At 41.0% G+C, this 20,242-nt stretch overlaps 1 protein-coding gene across 2 annotated transcripts in view; it reads right to left on the bottom strand.

Moving 5' to 3' along the window:
- RNF41 (ring finger protein 41) overlaps positions 1–20,242 on the bottom strand; it is a 402,719-nt gene that overhangs the window by 254,182 nt on the left and 128,295 nt on the right. The window lies entirely within an intron of this gene.

Raw genomic sequence — 20,242 nt, 5'->3', positions numbered from 1 at the left:
TAGTACAACTAACTATATAGGAGCAAATTGAATGGTTTTTTAAATGCTAATTCCTAACTATATAAGGCCTGAAACCTATGTTTTTTTAAGTGAATAATATATATATATATATATATATATATATATATATATATATAGTTAAGCAAAAGCCCTTGAGCTTCGAGAGGGCAGCCGACGCTAACTCGCACCTTCCAGCAATGTATGCCTTGCTGAAGCTTCGTTACTGACATCTTTTAGTGATTTCTTCAGATCCGACGCGTTTCGAGGCTGGGAACGCCCCTTATTCATGGAATGCTTCACTTGGGGAAATGAAGACTCTGTGCTGATATCTATATATCTATCTATATCTATATATCTATATCTATATCTATATCTATATATCTATATCTATATATCTATATCTATCTATATATCTATATCTATCTATATATCTATATCTATCTATATATCTATATCTATCTATCTATCTATATCTATCTATATATCTATATCTATCTATCTATCTATATCTATCTATATATCTATATCTATCTATATATATATATCTATATCTATCTATATATCTATCTATATATCTATATCTATCTCTATATCTATCTCTATATCTATCTATCTATCTCTATCTCTATCTCTATCTCTATCTCTCTATCTATCTATCTATCTATCTATCTATCTATCTATCTATCTATCTATCTATCTATCTATCTATCTATCTATCTATCTATCTATCTATCTATCTATCTATCTATCTATCTATCTATCTATCTATCTATCTATCTATCTATCTATCTATCTATCTATATATATATATATATATATATATATATATATATTCACTGAAAAAACCATAGGTTATAGACCATATATAGTTAGGAATTCGCATTTACAAAACCTTATTTTACTCACACAAAACCATTGAAATTCCATATATAGTTAGTTGCACTAACTATATATCGCGCACCCGCAATCCACTGCTGATGATGTCACATATTACATCATTCATGACATGGTCAGTGACATCACTGATGACATCTCAAATGACATCACTGATGACATCACTGATGACATCACTGATGACATCACTGATGACATCACTGATGACATCACTGATGACATCACTGATGACATCACTGATGACATCACTGATGACATCACTGATGACATCTCATTTGACATTACTGATCACATCACTGATGATATCATTCATGTGATAATACGATTAACCTCTTCAAACTCTAATATAACCTTAGATACAATCAGTGTAAACAGACACTCACAGACTGTCACTCATCCATGGAGTTACTCACACACCTAGTCAGTCATGCAAAGAATCAATCACACCTCCATTTCCTCAACTATACAGTTATACAAACTTTACTTATTCAAACATATACTAACACATATTTACTCTCTTATACAATCCCTGATACAAGTTCACAATGATCCATACAGCCACTCACACATTCACTGGCTCTTATGCACAGTTATTTATATATGTCAACTCTCACATGTACTGTGTTTTACATATGTACTTACTTTGACATGTAGCACTGAGATATCCATTCACTCACCAATACACTCATGCACACAGTCAACCGCCCATACAGCTGTTTCCACATGCACTTTTGAAACCATACATCTAGTGAATCAACTGCTCACACATCTATGCACAGAGTCATACACCTCCCAGCCACCCACACACACACTCAGTCTCCCATACAAATACTTGGGCAACCAATCAATAACCCATATAGTTACTCATATAGCTACTTATCAACACATGCAACAGTTTACAGAACAACAGACATAATGATGCACAAATTAAGACAGTTTAGTCACTAACCCATGCACTCAGTGAGACACATTTAATCACTCACTCATACAGTCAGTCATGCACCTACTAAATCCTTCATCCAGACACTTATACATCCACTCATTCTTCAATATGTAAGACATATTTTAACTTTACAGAAACATACAGTCACTGGATGTTGTCATCAGTGATGTCATTTGAGATGTCATCAGTGATGGCATCAGTGATGGCATCAGTGATGGCATCAGTGATGGCATCAGTGATGGCATCAGTGATGTCATCAGTGATGTCACTGACCATGTCATGAATGATGTAATATGTGACATCATCAGCAGTGGATTGCGGGTGCGCGATATATAGTTAGTGCAACTAACTATATATGGAATTTCAATGGTTTTGTGTGAGTAAAATAAGGCTTTGTAAATGCGAATTCCTAACTATATATGGTCTATAACCTATGGTTTTTTCAGTGAATTTTCAAGGTTTTGTAAATGCTAATTCCTAACAATATATGGTCTATAGCCTATGGTTTTTTCAGTGAATATATATATATACATACATATATAAACATATATCATCTGTATATCTATATAAATACAAACATAAATGCATGCATACATATACTTATATGCATACAGATGCATGTTATTTACATGAAAGTTGAAAAAACACTAATAAAAGCAAAGCTAAAAAGCCACCTCATTACAAACAGAATGGCTTTAACTTAAACGAGGGCGAGATCTATTGCATTTTCAATGCTTGTTTACTTTGGTTCCATCAAGAAGGCATTCAGATGTGTCACACATTTGCCATAAATTCTGAATGTTAGCACTCTAGTTGCACATTAGATCACTGTAGTAAAGCTACTGCTCACCAGGGACGCCTACTGCTGGTATCCAAAGTGCATGTTTCAGTCTGCATGTCAGAATTTTTTTTATGAAATAGAAGAGGATTTGAGAAGTCACTCAAAATGATCCCTAATTTTTCTTTCTGAAGCACTAATCATACTTTCTATGGCAAAATTAACCCCCTCATGTTGTTCCTTTTTAAATTGAGTGTTTTCAGACTTACCACTTCATTCCAATCAAGATGGCTTCTGGTGTGCCATACTTTTGTGATAAGTAAGACTGTTAGCGCTCTAGTTGTTCTTTAGAACACTCTGGGACATTCTGTCATTGGGCTATACTTGGGGTACATCTGGGTGATATTTGGGCTACATTTAGGCTCTTTTGTCTCTGGTGGCCATCTTGGGAGACTGTATGTCAGAATTTTTTTATGAAATTGAAGAGGGTTTGAGAAGTCACTCAAAATGTGCCCTAATTTTTCTTTCTGCAGCACTAATCATAATTCATATGGCAAAATATACCCCCTCATTTTGTTCCTTTTTAAATTAAATGTTTTAAGAGTTACCACTTTATTCCAATCAAGATGGCTTCAGGTGTGCCATACCTTTGTAATAACTAGGACTGTTAGCGCTCTAGTTGTTCTTTAGAACACTCTGGGACATTCTGTCATTGGGCTATACTTGGGCTACATCTGGGTGATATTTGGGCTACATTTGGGCTCTTTTGTCTCTGGTGGCCATTTTGGGAGACTGCATGTCAGAATTTTTTAATGAAATAGAAGAGGATTTGAAAAGTCACTCAAAATGTGCCCTAATTTTTCTTTCTGCAGCACTAATAATACCTTCTATTGCATAATATACCCCCTCATTTTGTTCCTTTTTAAATTAAATGTTTTAAGAGTTACCACTTTATTCCCATCACGATGGCTCCAGGTGTGCTATACCTTTGTAATAAGTAGGACTGTTAGCGCTCTAGTTGTTCTTTAGAACACTCTGGGACATTCTGTCATTGGGCTATACTTGGGCTACATCTGGGTGATATTTGGGCTACATTTGGGCTCTTTTGTCTCTGGTGGCCATTTTGGGAGACTGCATGTCAGAATGTTTTAATGAAATAGAAAAGGATTTGAGAAGTCACTCAAAATGTGCCCTAATTTTTCATTCTGCAGCACTAATCATACTTTCTATGGCAAAATATACCCCCTCATGTTGTTTCTTTTTAAATTAAATGTTTTAAGAGTTACCACTTTATTCCAATCAAGATGGCTTCAGGTGTGCCATACCTTTGTAATAAGTAGGACTGTTAGCGCACTAGTTGTTCTTTAGAACACTCTAGGAGGCTGCAGTAGAACACAAAGGAATCAACTGACAGTCTCTGTCCTTGTTGGATGTACATGTTTTACTGAGAATGTCAGACTTCATTTTCACATGACTGAGAAAGATAATGTGAATTTACAGAAAATATGCTTTCAGTTTAGCTTATAGATCCCCTTCCAAACCACTGTGGGAAAATCATGAGATATTAGTTTTCTTTCAAACAATATTCATGATATCACAGCAGAAGGTTTTTTCACATGGTAAAATCACCTTAGAACCCACCACAATTCCTAAAACGAGTATGGTACCATCAACAAATGATTTATAATGTAACTAAAGTCCTAAAACCCTCTATTAACTACAATGCTTTTTAATGAGGTGCTATCATGTATATTGGTCCTAAGATGGCTGCCAACACTTCTTGGATGAAGTGCTGACAGCCAATCAGATCAGATGTGTGGTTAGGCTCCGCCCAGATATATATCTTTTTTTGAACCTATATTACTCAAAATCCACTGGAGCACATATATTGAGACCTAGCAAAGGCACATCGGGCTAACAGTCCCTACAATTTTGCCAAGTTTCGTGCAAATCCATTCAGCCGTTCGAGCTAAAAGTGAGGCCAACCGCCCTATGGAAATTAACATGGGAAAAACGCATTTTGGGACCCCCCTTTTTTCTCGGCCCCCCCTTGATGAAACCCCCCCAAATTGTCAGGGGCTGCTCAGAAACAAATTGTTCCATTTTCCTGAAAATTTCAGCCAATTCCGTCCACAAACGCCAAAGTTATTAGACATAGAATTTTCAAAAATCCCATAGAGAAAAAAATCCTATATATATATATATATATATATATATATATATATATATATATATATATATATATATATATATATATATATATATATATATATATATATTTTTACTTTCCACGGCTCTTTCGCGGCGGAACCTCCCACAGTCTGGTGGCGCATTTCCAGCTGGCAGAGCCCCGCCAGTCAATCGCTTTTCCAAAATATCCAAGTTAGACGCGCACTCAGAGGTTAAGTGGTACACAGTGTCGCTTTAAAGCGACACTGTGTACCACTTAACCTCTGAGTGCGCGTCTAACTTGGATATTTTGGGAAATTATATATATATATATATATACACACATATATACATATATACATATATACACATATATACATATATACACATATATACATATATACATATATATACATATATACACATATACACACATATATACACACACATATATATACACACACATATATATACACACACATATATATACACACACATATATATACACACACATATATATACACACACATATACACACACACATATATACACACACATATACACACACATATATATACACACACATATACACACACACATATATACACACACATATATACACACACATATATACACACACACATATATACATACATATACACACATATACATACATATACACATACACATACATACACATACACACATACATACATACATACATACATACATACATATATATATATATATTTAGTCCTGCGCCCTTACACCGACCCTGCTAGGTGGAAGAAGCCTGACAAGTTGTAGGACTGCAGTTGGTTGGAAAAAATATATCCATACATCCATACATGCCTCCGGTCTCCATCCTAAACACCTAATAAAGAGCATCCTGTATAGTGAATTTCTTAGATTACATCAAACCTGCAGCTCGGTAGATGTTTTAAAGGAATGCTGTGAAGCAGCTTTTGAACGATTTATAGCACGGGGTTATGACTCAGGCATTTTAAACCAAGCAATAAATAAGGCAAATGGGAAATCTAGAGATTCCATTTTATTTCAGACCCCCGACAACACTCACCAGACCTTTGAGTAGAACCCATTTGTTAGCGAGTATAACATTAGACTTATCACTGAGTTTAGCCGACAGGAAAGACAACTCAGATCTATTATAAAGAAGCAATGGCCATTGCTTTTAACAGACATTACATAGGGTCGGTAAACAACCTTTACAACACGGCCAAAACACTGCAATACATTTACACCGCAGCATTTACAACGCAAGTCGTTACCACGACCTGCACTGGAGGGCGCTCTAGACTAAGGAATAGTAGATTTACTATTCCAACACCTTCCCTACTGTACGTAGGCTGGAGTTCGAATAGTAAATTATACTATTCCGAAGTCCAGCACCCTACAGCACAAGTCGTGGTAACGAGCTGCGTTGTGATGTACCGCGATCATTTTGATCACGTGGTAACGTCATACATCCCATAGGGTCATGTCCTCCCTAAAAAAAACAAAAAACCCTCACGTTCAGAAGAGCTCCTTTAATGAGCAACTTGTCAGTCAAAAGCAGTCCGTAAGTTACAATAAAAGCCAATTGTTTTTTTAAATGTACTTGTCGTGCTTGTATATTTGGAGTCAATATGCCAAGCTATAAAGCGGCTTTTGGCGAGAGATCCATTGATATTAAAGGTCATTTGACGTGTAGGACGGAGTTTGCTATTTATGTCCTACAATGCTTGTGTGGCCTACTTTATGTGGGTAGCACAAAGCTACCAGTTCATACCAAGACTTTGCAGCATCTTAGGGCCATTGTTAAGTTTGACCAGACTTGTCAAGTAGCACGTGATTTCAAAATGTTACCTAAGAACCACCTAAATGACCTCAAATAGTTTGTGATTGGTGCAGTACCACTTCTGAGAGGAGGGGGCAATAGGGAAAAGCTGTTGAGGCAGTTTGAGTCAAAGGTTATACTCAAACTAGACTCCAAGATTCCCAAGGGACTTAACACCAGTGAGGGTTTGCACAATTTTTTATGATAATACAATCATACAGCGAGCAGGGATAGAATGAAATGATGTCCAATAACTAGTGAAAAGAAGGCTATTTTCTGATATGTAACAACGGCTATTTAAATCTGACTTAACTAATATCAGCAAAAAATGTGGATATGTTAAGTCCTGTTTTTTATCGCTACCAGTTAAAATCCTGGTGTGCAGTACCGGCTCATATGATTAGGTTTAGTGGCCATAGTGTTTTTTAGGTTGATACATGAATATATATACGGGACGGGAGCGGAGCGGAGGAAATGTTTCAAGCGGAAGAGGCAGGGGACAACCATGGAAACGCAATTGGCGCAAGTAACTGCCACAAAGAATCAAACCATTATCAATCTAACCGATATCCAACTGAATGAAGCGGAGAAACAACTGCTAACACTAGGACTGAGCTTTTGCCCGGAAAGCAATTTCAACTTTGTACAGACACGGGTAGATGTGTACAAATTTATTCGAAAATTTTAATTAAGAAAGTATTATACCATAAAAAATCATGGCCAAAACAAAACAACGATACCCACAACAAAACGCCGTGGGGAAGGAGGTTTAACGGTGGGGGAGATCCCACTATATAAAACACTCCACAATCTAAGGAAGGATGCAGACCCGATGGAGGTTTTGAGAACAAAGGGGTTGGAAGAACTAGAAAATATCAGAATGGGTGCATCAGGCAATAGCTCATTCAGAGCTCCCTCTACCTTTGTCCCAATAATGCCCAGCGATGCCATAGACTTATTTCACGAAAGAATAACGGATGAATTAAAAACTTTATACAGGAACACCTGCAACAGCAAGACTAAAATTAAGAACAAGGATAAGGCTTACTTCCAATTGATGAGCAAATTGAAAAACAATGACTCGGTGGTTATAAACAGAGCAGATAAGGGAGGAAACATTGTCCTGTGGGATAAGAAAACTTACAGAATAGAGGCGTTTAGACACCTAAATGACTTTGAATTGTATTGTTATGAAATAAGCAATGGAGCTCAAGTGCGAAAAATTAATGGAGATTATAAAAATGGCCTTCTAAAATGGCAAAGGGAAGGACTTCTCACAAAAGATGAATTTAAATTTTTGTTCAAAGAACATCCTACCCTACCAACATTCTATTTAATACCGAAGGTGCATAAAGGAATAGAACCATTGCAAGGAAGGCCCATTATTTCAGCCATCAACAGTGTGTTTGAAAATACCTCGAGGTATGTAGAGTCCTATTTACAAGAATTTATGGTCAAATTACCATCCTACCTACAAGACTCAAGACTTTCTCTTAAAACTGGAGAATAGGCAATGGCGTGAAGGATATCTGTTTTTAACATTGGACATTGCTTCACTCTACACCTGCATCAAACATGAAGATGGTCTTAACGCCATCGAATTTTATTTAAAAAACAGGAACATTGAATTGTATCAGCACAACAAAATGCTCTTAAGCATGATACATTAGTGTCTATATAATAATGTATTCTTGTTTGATGGAAAGGTGTATCGACAGAAACAGGGGGTGGCGATGGGGGCATGCTTCTCCCCCAGCTATGCATGTTTACACGTAGGCTGGTGGGAGGAGCATGTCCTCATGCGAGAACACCGGGCTGTGTGTGAAAAATTTGTGGTACAAATGTGGAGATACATTGATGATGTGTTTATCGTTTGGAAGGGATCTGAAAATGAGGAACAAAAATTTGTTGAGACCCTCAATACTAACAATCTTAATCTCCGGTTTACCTCCAAAATCAATTCCCTAACTACCAATGTCCTAGACATAGAAGTTTATATTGAACAAGGAAAAATAGAAACACGCCTGTATAAAAAAACTACGGCTGGCAACACATTGTTGCACGCCAGCAGTTTTCACCCACATCATACAATTGCCAGCTTGCCCTATGGCGAGTTTTTGTAAACTCGCCGAGCATGCAGTACAGAAACAACACTTCGGGAAGCCCAAGCATCCACTAAATGTAGATTGATGGAGCGGGGATATAGTCAAAAAAAGCTAGATCAGGCTATGAGTAAAGCCAACCTTAAAAGTAGATCAGCTCTAATTAAACCTATCCTCAATTCCACCATCGGATCTACTTCTCTCACACATACATCCGAGGAGATCGTTGACAGTTAAAACCGAGAACCCATGTAGATTCATCACCACATATAGCAGGCAATCCCAGAAAACACAAAAAATCATTAATGCTCAATGACCGATAGTACTAACAGACACTGTTTTAAGCAATGTTTTAGATTCCAAACTGAATTTTACCTATCGAAAAGCATACTCCATGAGTAGTGATCTGGTGAAAACAAGCCCAGAAATGTTTCACAAAGAGAACTGGCTGTCTACCAAAAATGGCTTTTCGAAGTGTAGTACATGTAGGGCTTGTAAATTCGGCGTTAATACTAAATCTTCCACGAGCGCATTTTCTGATATTCCCATTAAAATCAAGAGAAATTATACATGCCGGACAGACTATGCCGTGTATGTACTTAAATGCAAGTGCGGCCTACAGTATGTCGGCAGCCCGAAGTTACAAGTACACGCTAGAATTTTACAACACCTAACGGCCACCGTGAATTCAGATCCTACATATCCGGTGGCCAGGCATGTCAAATTACATCATGACAATCTCAGTGCATTACAATATTTTGTAATAGATAGTGTACTACCCAGTAAAAAGAGATGTAAGAGAGAAAAACTATTACGCCAGTTAGAGACAAAGTACATCCTGGAACTCGATACAAAAAGTCCGAGAGGGATGAATATTTGTGAAGACGTACACCATTTAAATAATACCAACTTAAATAATACTAATATAAATGTATGGTTTGTACGAAAGTCACGGACAACTATCACATAATATGCTATAAATAGGACATTTTATCATTTCAACTCAGATATTTATAAGTATTTAATGCTTTTAGAAGTCAATTTTAGCTTTTTGCCCTGGTGTTCGGATGATTGCATTTTATCATGAATTTATTTATGATTTTATTTGGTGGAGAAGTGTGGCTCAATGGTTAGAAGAGGCAGACCATGAAGCAGAGGTCAGACCCGGGACCAGGGTTCAATTCCCGACGCGGGAGGGTCTTGAGCCCAAAATGTCCACGGACTCGATAATTCTCGCTTCGGGGCCTGCTCGAATCATGGGTTCACACTCTGCAACTCCGGGCAATAGCTTGCTTAATCTCCACTATGGCACCCCGCGGCGGGATGCCTGGCTTTCACCTTGGGGGTGCCCAGTCAGGTTATCTCACAGGGAAAAACTAGGACGGGTTCCCAAAGCAAGCGAACGTTGGTGATAGTGCGCTATATAAATATAAATTACAATTTTGACATCACTGCATGGGCTGTTTTTGACCGCTGATCACGTTGTTAAGATAAACACTATTTGCTCAGCCTAAAAATCACAATTGGAGTTGGGAAAAAATTTTCATAGCACCCAATTAAGTATTTGGGGATCGTCTTACCTGAGCTAACCCTTTTCAGCACGCCGAGAACGCCGACTTCGCCGACGCTTTGACCTGGGATCTGCCACTCGTCCCTGCGGCCTCCCCGTGTCCAAGGAGGGATTGACCGCCTGAGGCCTGCGCTAACATCTTGCAGCACCCGCTTTGCGGGTGCCGCTGCGCGGCGCCAAGGTGTGGGGTCGAGGCTGCAGGTCTTCACCCAGCATTCATCACCCGGGAGGAATAAAGAAGTGAGCAAGGTAACTGGGGGCGCGTGAGGCTGGGACTCCATAGACCAGGAGTCCCCGCGCTGCACAGGTGTGCACGGCCGCGCCCCCAGCCAGCCACGCCCCCGGCCGGCCAAGCTCTGTTAAAGAGCGGAACCTCACAACGCTCAGTGGGATCGTCTTACCTGAGCTAACCCTTTTCAGCACGCCGAGAACGCCGACTTCGCCGACGCTTTGACCTGGGATCTGCCACTCGTCCCTGCGGCCTCCCCGTGTCCCAGGAGGGATTGACCGCCTGAGGCCTGCGCTAACATCTTGCAGCACCCGCTTCGCGGGTGCCGCTGCGCGGCGCCAAGGTGTGGGGTCGAGGCTGCAGGTCTTCACCCAGCATTCATCACCCGGGAGGAATAAAGAACTGAGCAAGGTAACTGGGGGCGCGTGAGGCAGGGACTCCATAGACCAGGAGTCCCCGCGCTGCACAGGTGTGCACGGCCGCGCCCCCAGCAAGCCACGCCCCCGGCCGCAACACCCCCCACAAATAGAGGGTGGCAACGCGTAGCGGGACGCGAGCGGGACGCCGAGCGAAGCCCGGGCAAAGGGCGGGCCCTCTGTGGCCCTCAGGGGCCAGAAGAGGCCGGGCTGGGCCAGCCCCCTAAAAATTGCCCTTTCAAAAGCCGTTGTTAACAGTCTCTCGGCACCTAGCCTGGCTACTGGCCATCTTCATCGACACAAGCTACATCCGGCCGTTACTATCCAACACAGTACCCCCTGCAATGAGGAAAACCGCTAAGAAGACCAGGATGCCTACCCTAAGATCGAGTACAAAAGCCAAATCGGATCATCCACCACCTTTACCGACCCTAACTGCCATCGACAAAATGCTCAAACAGACCATAGGGGCGGTTTCCGATGCCATAGCTAACACTGAGAGAAGAATGTCTCTACCACCTGTAACTATCATCCAAGATACCCAGGAATCATTGTTTAACCTTTCAGAAGCCTCCGATGACTTGGTAGAGGAGACCTACACTAGCCGGCCCATAACCCCACCATCTTTTGCTGACCTTCCTTGTGCCCAGGCGCCCGCTGAAACTAGCAGGGACAGACCTGGCGCACAATTAAGCACTCAAACAAACACTAAGGACACAGACGCACTCCCCGAGGAGAAAACGCCGCACAGGGATGGCCGCAAACAAGGGAGGAAAAAAGGTCATGTAAAGTCCAGCAATCACAACCTGATCACGCCCATCAACCCATCCACACCTGGAATACCATGCTGGATAACCAACATGGTGGCGGATCTTAAATCTGACCTGGAGCATTCCATCACGGTGCTGTTAAAACCCCTCATAGCAAAAATAGATAGACTAACATCACTAGTTAACAACAAGGGGATCAGCCCGAAAACCCATCCCGTGCAGGAACGGGATTCGACAAAACCAAAGGACCCTACAACAACAAGCCTACCAAAAGATAAGGTCTCTTTAGCACACAATGGGGTTTCCAAACCCAACAACACCAACAACACCAGTGTCACGCAGAAAGGAGCTAAGGAAAAACAGAAGGTCGCCTCCACCCCACAAGCAGGTAAAAATAAAAATCAAACACCGATCGGCAACAATAAACCTCCACCCGGATCTTCACAAATGCTAGAAGAAAATAAGGCCTTAACCCCGAAGGCGGACCCTAAGACCTCCCGGATCCCCACTGCGACAACCACCAACGAAAAGAAAACCGCAACACGCTTCAGGACAATTAATCTTCCAACTGAGGCATTGCCATTTGTAGTTGTCCTTACAGGAGTGCCCCCTTTAAAGGAGGGCCAAAGGGAATCACAAATCTAATTAAAAAACAAATGTGCACAGTGGCTGCAAACACATAGGCCCCTGCCCCCAAACATCTACGGGGAAATCCTCTCAGTGAGAAGGGGCGAGTGGATCAGCAAAGGTACCAAGATCATCGCAGGGGACATCATCACGGTGAATTTTAGAGACATGGCAGCAGTCAACTTCATCTGCAACGCCCCCCCCCGAGTTACACCCGATCACAAATTCACCCGGTCCATCTATCTTATTTCTACCCCCTTGCACCTCAAAGGCCGAGGCAGAATTTTGGCCATAATAGAACACCGCACTTGGGTTTCCAATATGGCCCACCCCAATGGCAAAGGTTAAACCCTGTATTCCCTACCTATGACTCCTCAATAATGCAGTACGCCCATTGGAACAGGTTCAGCACACTCGAAGGGGTGGACTGACAGAGAATGGACCGTTTTCCACCAAAGATCCAAAACAGGAATGAGCCAAGTCTTCCACCATTAGGGGCGGAAGAAGGAGCAGCCTATGGACAAATTGATGTTACGGGTCCAGTGCACACTACAGGAGGCAGGAGCACACCACCAAATAGCACCCAGGGCAAAGGGGAGGGGATAAATTCCGACAGAAGAATCGCCACACCCCCCGGGCCGCAATCAAGCCGGGCCGCCGTACCTGCAAAGGACAAACAACCAAATCCTTTGCCAGGCGTAGGAAAAAGCACTCCCAAGGTCATGATTCATGATAACCTACTAATAGCTACCTGGAACATCGCAGGGCTAGCGACTAAGTTCGCATCTCAGGACTGGCTCAGCTACATAAGGAAATTTCACATTCTATGCCTCCAAGAGACCTGGGCCACCGAACTGCATGATTATAGCATGGAGGGCTATAAAAGCTTCTTTGTCCCTGCAAAAAAAGCTACCTCAGGGAGAGCGAGTGGGGGGCTCGCGATCTATGTCCACTTAGATATCAATGGCACCTGGTCCAATACCAAATGGGTCACACGCAACCTCCAAGTACTAAGGTTCACCTCATCAAGTTTAACATTCCTGCTAATGAACTGGTATAACACACCGGCTATAACGGAGAAGGGCGTAGCCATAAAAGAACTTGAAAATTGTTTGAACTTTTTATCCAAGACACCAAAGCCCACGAGTTTAATTCTAATGGGAGATTTTAACTGTCACCTCTGTGAAAATCTGATACCCTTTAATAACGATTGGTCAAAATGCACGATCATGAAAGGCCCACACTTCACCCACTCAACAGAGGGCTGGGACCTAGAAAGACTAATGAAAAGGCACAACCTTACCCAAACTCTGGACCTTGCCATCTTAAATGAGAAAGGAGAACTAACTCCAACATTCAAAGGCAGAGGCTGTCATTCTTATATCGACTTTGCATTAGTCTCTCCTAATTTAAAAAGACGCATCAGTACAATCACCATAGAGGCCAGTAGCTTCAGTGATCACAACCCGGTGATTATTAAAATGGAAGGTTTTGTCTTTTCAGCCCAAAAGAGACCTGCCATCCTGGAAAGAGCAGTGGACCAGGGTAGAAGAATTAAATGGGCCAAAATTGATGGGAACAGCTTTTATAAAAAACTCCTACTCGAAGCCTCAGCAGCGATCGATAAATGTCTCGACCCCTGCGTAACCGGAGGTGCGGTGGTGAAGGCATTCGAAGAAATCGCGCAGGTTGTAAATAATTCCCTCCAAACCAAAGGAGCTAATAACAAAACTCCCCCAAACCCCCGCTGGTTTGATTCAAACTGCACAAAGGCGCTGAAAAACCTGAAGGTTAGTCTCCACGCCCAACCAAGGGATAAAACGAAGGTGGCAAGGAACAGAGCCGAATACAAAAAAGCCGTGAAGGCACGAAAGCAGAGTATACAAAATCAGGCTTGGGAAGATCTAAGGGATGCCGCAGAAAGAAAAGACTCTATTGCCTTCTGGAAAGTGATCAATGCTCCCTGCTTCCAGGACCAAGGGGCCCCAAAAATTATGAACACCATCTTGCCGGAGCAATGGCAGAAACATTTCCAGAGTTTATATAACCATTCAAACCAGGCACCCCAAGAGGAGTTATCGAAGGCCCATCAGCCCGCTAAGCTAAACTTCGGTCGAACTAGGAATAACCGGACTCAGCAAAAATAAGGCGCCGGGCCCGGACGGAATACCACCAGACCTATTCCTAAGCAAACCAGAACTATGGGCTCCGTTACTCACGAGGGTGCTAAACGAGGCAGTGGAGGCAGGCCTCCCCCAGTCCTGGTCAACGGCGACCATAGTCCCCATTTACAAAAAAGGCAACCGAGATGACCCCCAATGTTACCGACCCATCTCGCTCATCGACGTGACAGCTAAGGTCCTGGGTCGAGTCATCCTATCGAGATTGCAAGACTGGGTAGAGGAGCAACAAATCCTCTCCGAAATCCAAAACGGCTTCAGGAAAGGCAGATCTACCACCGACCAATGCCTAAATTTATACCTCCTGATTGCAAAATACACCATCGCCGGGAGGGGGTCAATACACATGGGGTTTATGGACCTCTCAGCGGCCTTCGACCGTGTAAACAGGAGAAAGCTCTGGGCTATGCTAATGGATCTAGGAGCGGATCAATCACTGGTTGATACCCTACAAAATCTACACCGCAACACCTCAGCAAGCGTGAGATACAGCCAGGAAGGAAAAAAGACCGATCCCTTCATCTGCAATAGTGGAGTAAGGCAGGGATGTATCCTCGCTCCATTCCTCTTCTCCATTTACATTAACGCACTGGAACAGGACCTCCTTAAGCTTAAAGTTGATTCACCCCAAATCGGTCATCGAGCTGTACCCGTACTACTCTACGCCGATGACGCGGTTTTGCTCTCGAGAACACCCTTGGGCCTGCAAAAACGAATTGACGGGTTTGTCAAATTCATGGACAAATTGGACCTGGCAACAAACCTGGAAAAGTCCTTTATTATGACATCAGGGAAACCCACAAAAGGATCTTTTACATATAACATCGGGTCACATAAAATAGACCAGGTCAAGTCTTTCACATATCTGGGGGTGTTATTCGATCACAATCTATCGTTCAAACCCTTGATTGAAAAACACTCGACAAAATTGGCGGCCGCAGTAGGAGCTATCATGGGGTATGGGCAGAGACTAGGGAAATGGTCCCCGGAACAAATCCTGACCTTATACAGATCCATCTGCTGTGCGAAAGTAAGTTACGGAGCGGAAGTGTGGGGCTTCCTGGGTAAAAAAGCTCAGTCACTCCAGACGGAAGAAAACAAATTCTTACGAAGAATATTAAAAGTCCCACAGAGTGTTTCGGCCCACATTATACATGAAGAGCTGGGAGAACCCTTCCTAGAGGACAAAATCAAAACCAAACCTCTTCTGGCATGGGTGAAGGTATGGACCAACCCCGAGGCGGCCCTAACCAGACAAATCATCGAGGATTGCCTCAAAAGAGACAAAGGCCACGCAATCCCCTGGCTGAAATTTGTTAAGGAGTCGTTAACAGATTGGCTGCTCTAAATACTTCCTAGCCCCCGACTCTTTAACCCCGGAGTGTAAAACCTTGGTCAAAAAACTTTTCCTCACACAGCTGAAGTCAACAAGGGCAGAAAAAGAGAGGCATAAACCCACCAATCTTTCTTACAACAATCTCACACCGAAGCAAGGCATGGAACCTTACCTGAGGGTCATGTACAATGCGCAGGATCGCTACCTCATAACCCGATTTAGAATTAACATGTTACACCACATCCTTGCAGTGCCATCTGGGTTTACCCACACAGTGGAGGAGAAGGGTACCTGCGGATGCGATCTTAGATCTCCGCAGGATACCCTTCATTTTGTTTTACTGTGTCCATTCTACACGATACCAAGATGCAAGTTCCTGGTGGGAATCCTGAAAGAGCTAAAATTCAAGCATGCGAAACTGGCGCTGAGATTCCTACAGGAAGCGGAGGACGCTTATACCCTATTTTGCACGATAAACTTCATTCGGATCGCAACAAGACTGAGGACTACCAGAGACATTGGCCCTTAACGTATTTGAACATTTAAATTCCTTAAAACTTCCCTGGCCCTCCCCTCAAGTACATAAAATTTTAACATTTATACTTTTTTAAACTGAATATCATTAATGACGTTTTTTAATCTTGTGTATATATATTGTATCTGTGCTTTTATGGTGTCTTTTTAAGAACCGAATAAAGATTATAAATTTGAAATTTGAAAGTATTTGCACTGTTAAATTTAAACTGATTGAAAAACATTATAATGATAGCTACCCCTGCCTCTACCCCTGCCCCTATAAATGAAATTTAATGAACTAGTATAATTAAATCCTCGGCTGGGGGCTTTTAATGCACCGTTGATGCACTTGCACTTTAACACGCGCATCTCGACTGCCCATGGACTAGAAAAGATGTAGTCTAAAGGAAATACAAACATGACTAGCCATAGAACAATTCATGTCGGTATGCATATTATACTGAAAACTACAATGACAACTATGGTTACCTAGACGCCCTCCATTTGCAATTGTAACAACTAAAATACTATATTCGCCATTTGGTATTTTTTGGAGGCACAGCACTATGCACTTCATCATAAATTCAAAATAAAAATTCACCTGCAACTGGTTTGATTGCAAGAGTCCGTTTCTCCGTTTTGGTGTTGAGGAAGAGCATCGTGGAGTTTGGAGCGAGATATATATATATATATATATATAAAAGTAGAAGCTTTCAATCGCCATGAATTATTGTCCCCTAAGGAAACTGATGTAGTCATCAAGCCTGAAGAACCCATAAGGTTTATCACTACCTATAGCACTCATGCATGGGAGGTTAGGAGGAGCCTAAAAAAGTTTTGGGAAGTGCTAAAAACAGATAAGGATTTGAAAGACTGTATAGGAGATTATCCATCTCTGACCTTTCGCAAACCCAAGTCTTTAAGAGACCAATTATGTAACAACATGATCCCAACCCCCAAAAAAGAAAATGCAATCAAAGGGTTTTTCACATGCAATCAATGTAAGGCCTGCAAATACAGTAGCAGCATCAAAACAGTGAAATTCAACAATAACGATGCCCCGTGGGTTATACAAAAACACCTGAACTGTAATACGGAATATGTGGTGTACATTCTCAAATGTCCATGTTCTAAGTATTATATAGGAAGCACCATCCATCCAGGAAAGAAAAGTGTTAGAACACCTAAGGGCTATCAATAAGAATGATAAAACATATCCAGTGGCCCGGCACTTTCAAGAGAAACACAACAGTAATGCCAATCTTATCAAGTTTGCTGCCATTGATTGTGTTTTTTCTAATACAAGAGGTGGCAACAGATTGCTAGAACTCAGAAAATTAGAATCCAAATTCATAATTAGATTCAACACCATGGTGCCCCATGGGTTGAATATGGATGAAGAGTTATCTGTACATTTACATTAACATGCATATTTGATTCAATTTGTTGATGCATATCTGCCGCTGTTACTACTTGCTGTTTTTAGAAATTTTGTGTAACTTCTGTTACGATACAAAGATTTTAATAGACGTTCTGTCTTTTTTCAAGGTAACAGATACTTGAGGAAGAAATGATGAATTGGCTATCCTCCGAACAGTTTGCACTCTGGGGCAACACGCCAGCTATTTTCTTTCATTTGATCTAGCCCACTGGGGCATTATTGAACTGTGCTCATCAAAACATGTGTATTTATCAGGACCCCCATGTTCTCAAGATTGTATGATATTGAGGCAAATAATGCGTAAATATTTACTTATATAAGGGCTTCGTTTCACAAATTGAATGGTCCATTACAAACAGTCATGTTTGTGTTTGATAGAGTTTGTTTTTTGATAGATACTGAGAATTATCAGTATTATTCACATATTTTAATTGATACCAGATATTACGCACATGGTATGTTTTGCCCACTGGGGCATTTAAAAACGATGAAGCTAAAATTTGAAACTGGTTGCAGCAGGTATCTATACCATTTACAGAAGCAAGCTTAACTTAAGCAGCACTCTTTCGGAAAGATATGAATCAGTATTCCCGTGGCGCGGTGGACTAATACACCACTGCTCAACTTTTTGACCAACAGGGGTTCGAATCTTTAATCGGCTGACTTTTATTTTACTCACACGGTATTTACTTTAACCGCATTTTTGTCAACCAGACTTGAGCACCATTCCTTACATTGAATTTATCATTTGAAAGATGGTCTTTAACTGTTTGAAGTTTACGAGTGCCAGTTGAATGCGACACTCGAACGCTGTATGTACAAAGCAGGGAGCTCCCAATCGTGCTAAAATACTGTTCCAGAAATGCTAGTCACTTACCTTCCGTTGATATTTAAAAAGCCTTGTAAAAATGTTTTATTATTGCAAACACTCATATGATGTATAATATGAAGAAGTATTTTGTTTATGTTTACTAAATCACGTGACATGTTGATTAACTTTATTAACCTAAATGAAATGCACAAAGTTTGCCCGTGACGAAGGAGTGTTCCACTCCGAAACGCGTAGGACGTTTGTGTCTGAATAAATCTGCACCGAAATAGAGGCCACGGCTCCTGTGTGATTCCTTTAGATTTACTGGGGAAGGATTGCGCCGGATTTCACGTGTGAATATATATATATATATATATATATATATATATATATACACACACACACACACATATATATGTTCAGGAAGCTAGAAGTGAACATACATAGGTCAGAGGACAGTAAGCACTGTATGCGATCTTTGCACATTTGTGTGTTGGTTCCATATTGTCACATATAGGTAATGCAAGTAAATAGGTTTTTTTGTATATACCCAACTGTTATGATTATGCTTCATGCTGCAAGGAGGCATCCATTTCATAAAATACTTTAACACATTAAGACACTTTAGGGGAACTAAGCACTTTATCAGGAATTTGTGGGGCAACAAGACTAAAGTCAATGAGAGATCTCGGTATTATTAATTTGATAGAGCTCAATCTGTAGTGCACACATTAGTATACTGGTTTTAAGCAAAACATGAATGGATGGGAAAAGCGAATGAGGTTCAAAGGAGCTTTTTAAATAATATTTACGAAAAATGTCTGCTTATTTTAAATTGGGAACATAAAAGTGCTACTAAGTGTACTAACGTTTCAAAGGAAATATTTGCTGAATTGAGGCAGAGATAATGAGAGAAGACTCATGTTATGAAATCTATATGGCGGATAGAATCTCTTCCCCATAGTGACGATTGTGATGCATTAAGTAATGTATTAAGCAGTAATAGGACTGATATAGTTGTATATGTAATATTTGACAAATGCATCAGTTTTGCCATGTTTGTACGTACTGTGCTTTGTGCCTTAATTTGAGTAGGTATGATATGAGCAATGGCAATAATAAAATACATTGAAGAAGATTTCTCTATGCCATCGGTCTATTTACCAATATGGATGAAATATCCAAGAACATATAGTCTGTTGCCATTTTCTATTTTCCATTGTCATGCGTATACAGGGGTTTAAAAGTCGTGACCTATCGCAGCACAACTATGTGATCAAGGCCGTAGTACAGCGACCTAAACGTGTCATGGACAATGCACTTGCACTTCAAAATGCTAAAAAAATAAGAGAAATAATTTACTCACTATTATGGAGTCCGTACTTGCTTTCTGTGAAAACTAATTTGGGGGTGATTCGTTAGGTGGGGGCCGAGAAAAAAGGGGGGTCCCAAAACATGTTTCCCCATGTAATTTTCCATAGGGACCTTTAGCCAGGGTTACAGCCCAAACGGCTGAACGGATTTACACGAAATTTGGCAGAGAGGTAGAGTTCCTTTCGCATATTGTACTTTTTGTTAAATGGTGTAAATCCGTTCAGTAGTTTGAGAAAATTGCAAGAAAAT

This window comes from Lissotriton vulgaris, chromosome 1_1 (genome assembly GCF_964263255.1).
Source record: "Lissotriton vulgaris chromosome 1_1, aLisVul1.2, whole genome shotgun sequence".
In the NCBI taxonomy this organism is placed as follows: Eukaryota; Metazoa; Chordata; class Amphibia; order Caudata; family Salamandridae; genus Lissotriton; species Lissotriton vulgaris.
Note: the sequence above shows the minus strand (reverse complement) of the source record. Positions and strands in the feature narration are given on the sequence as shown.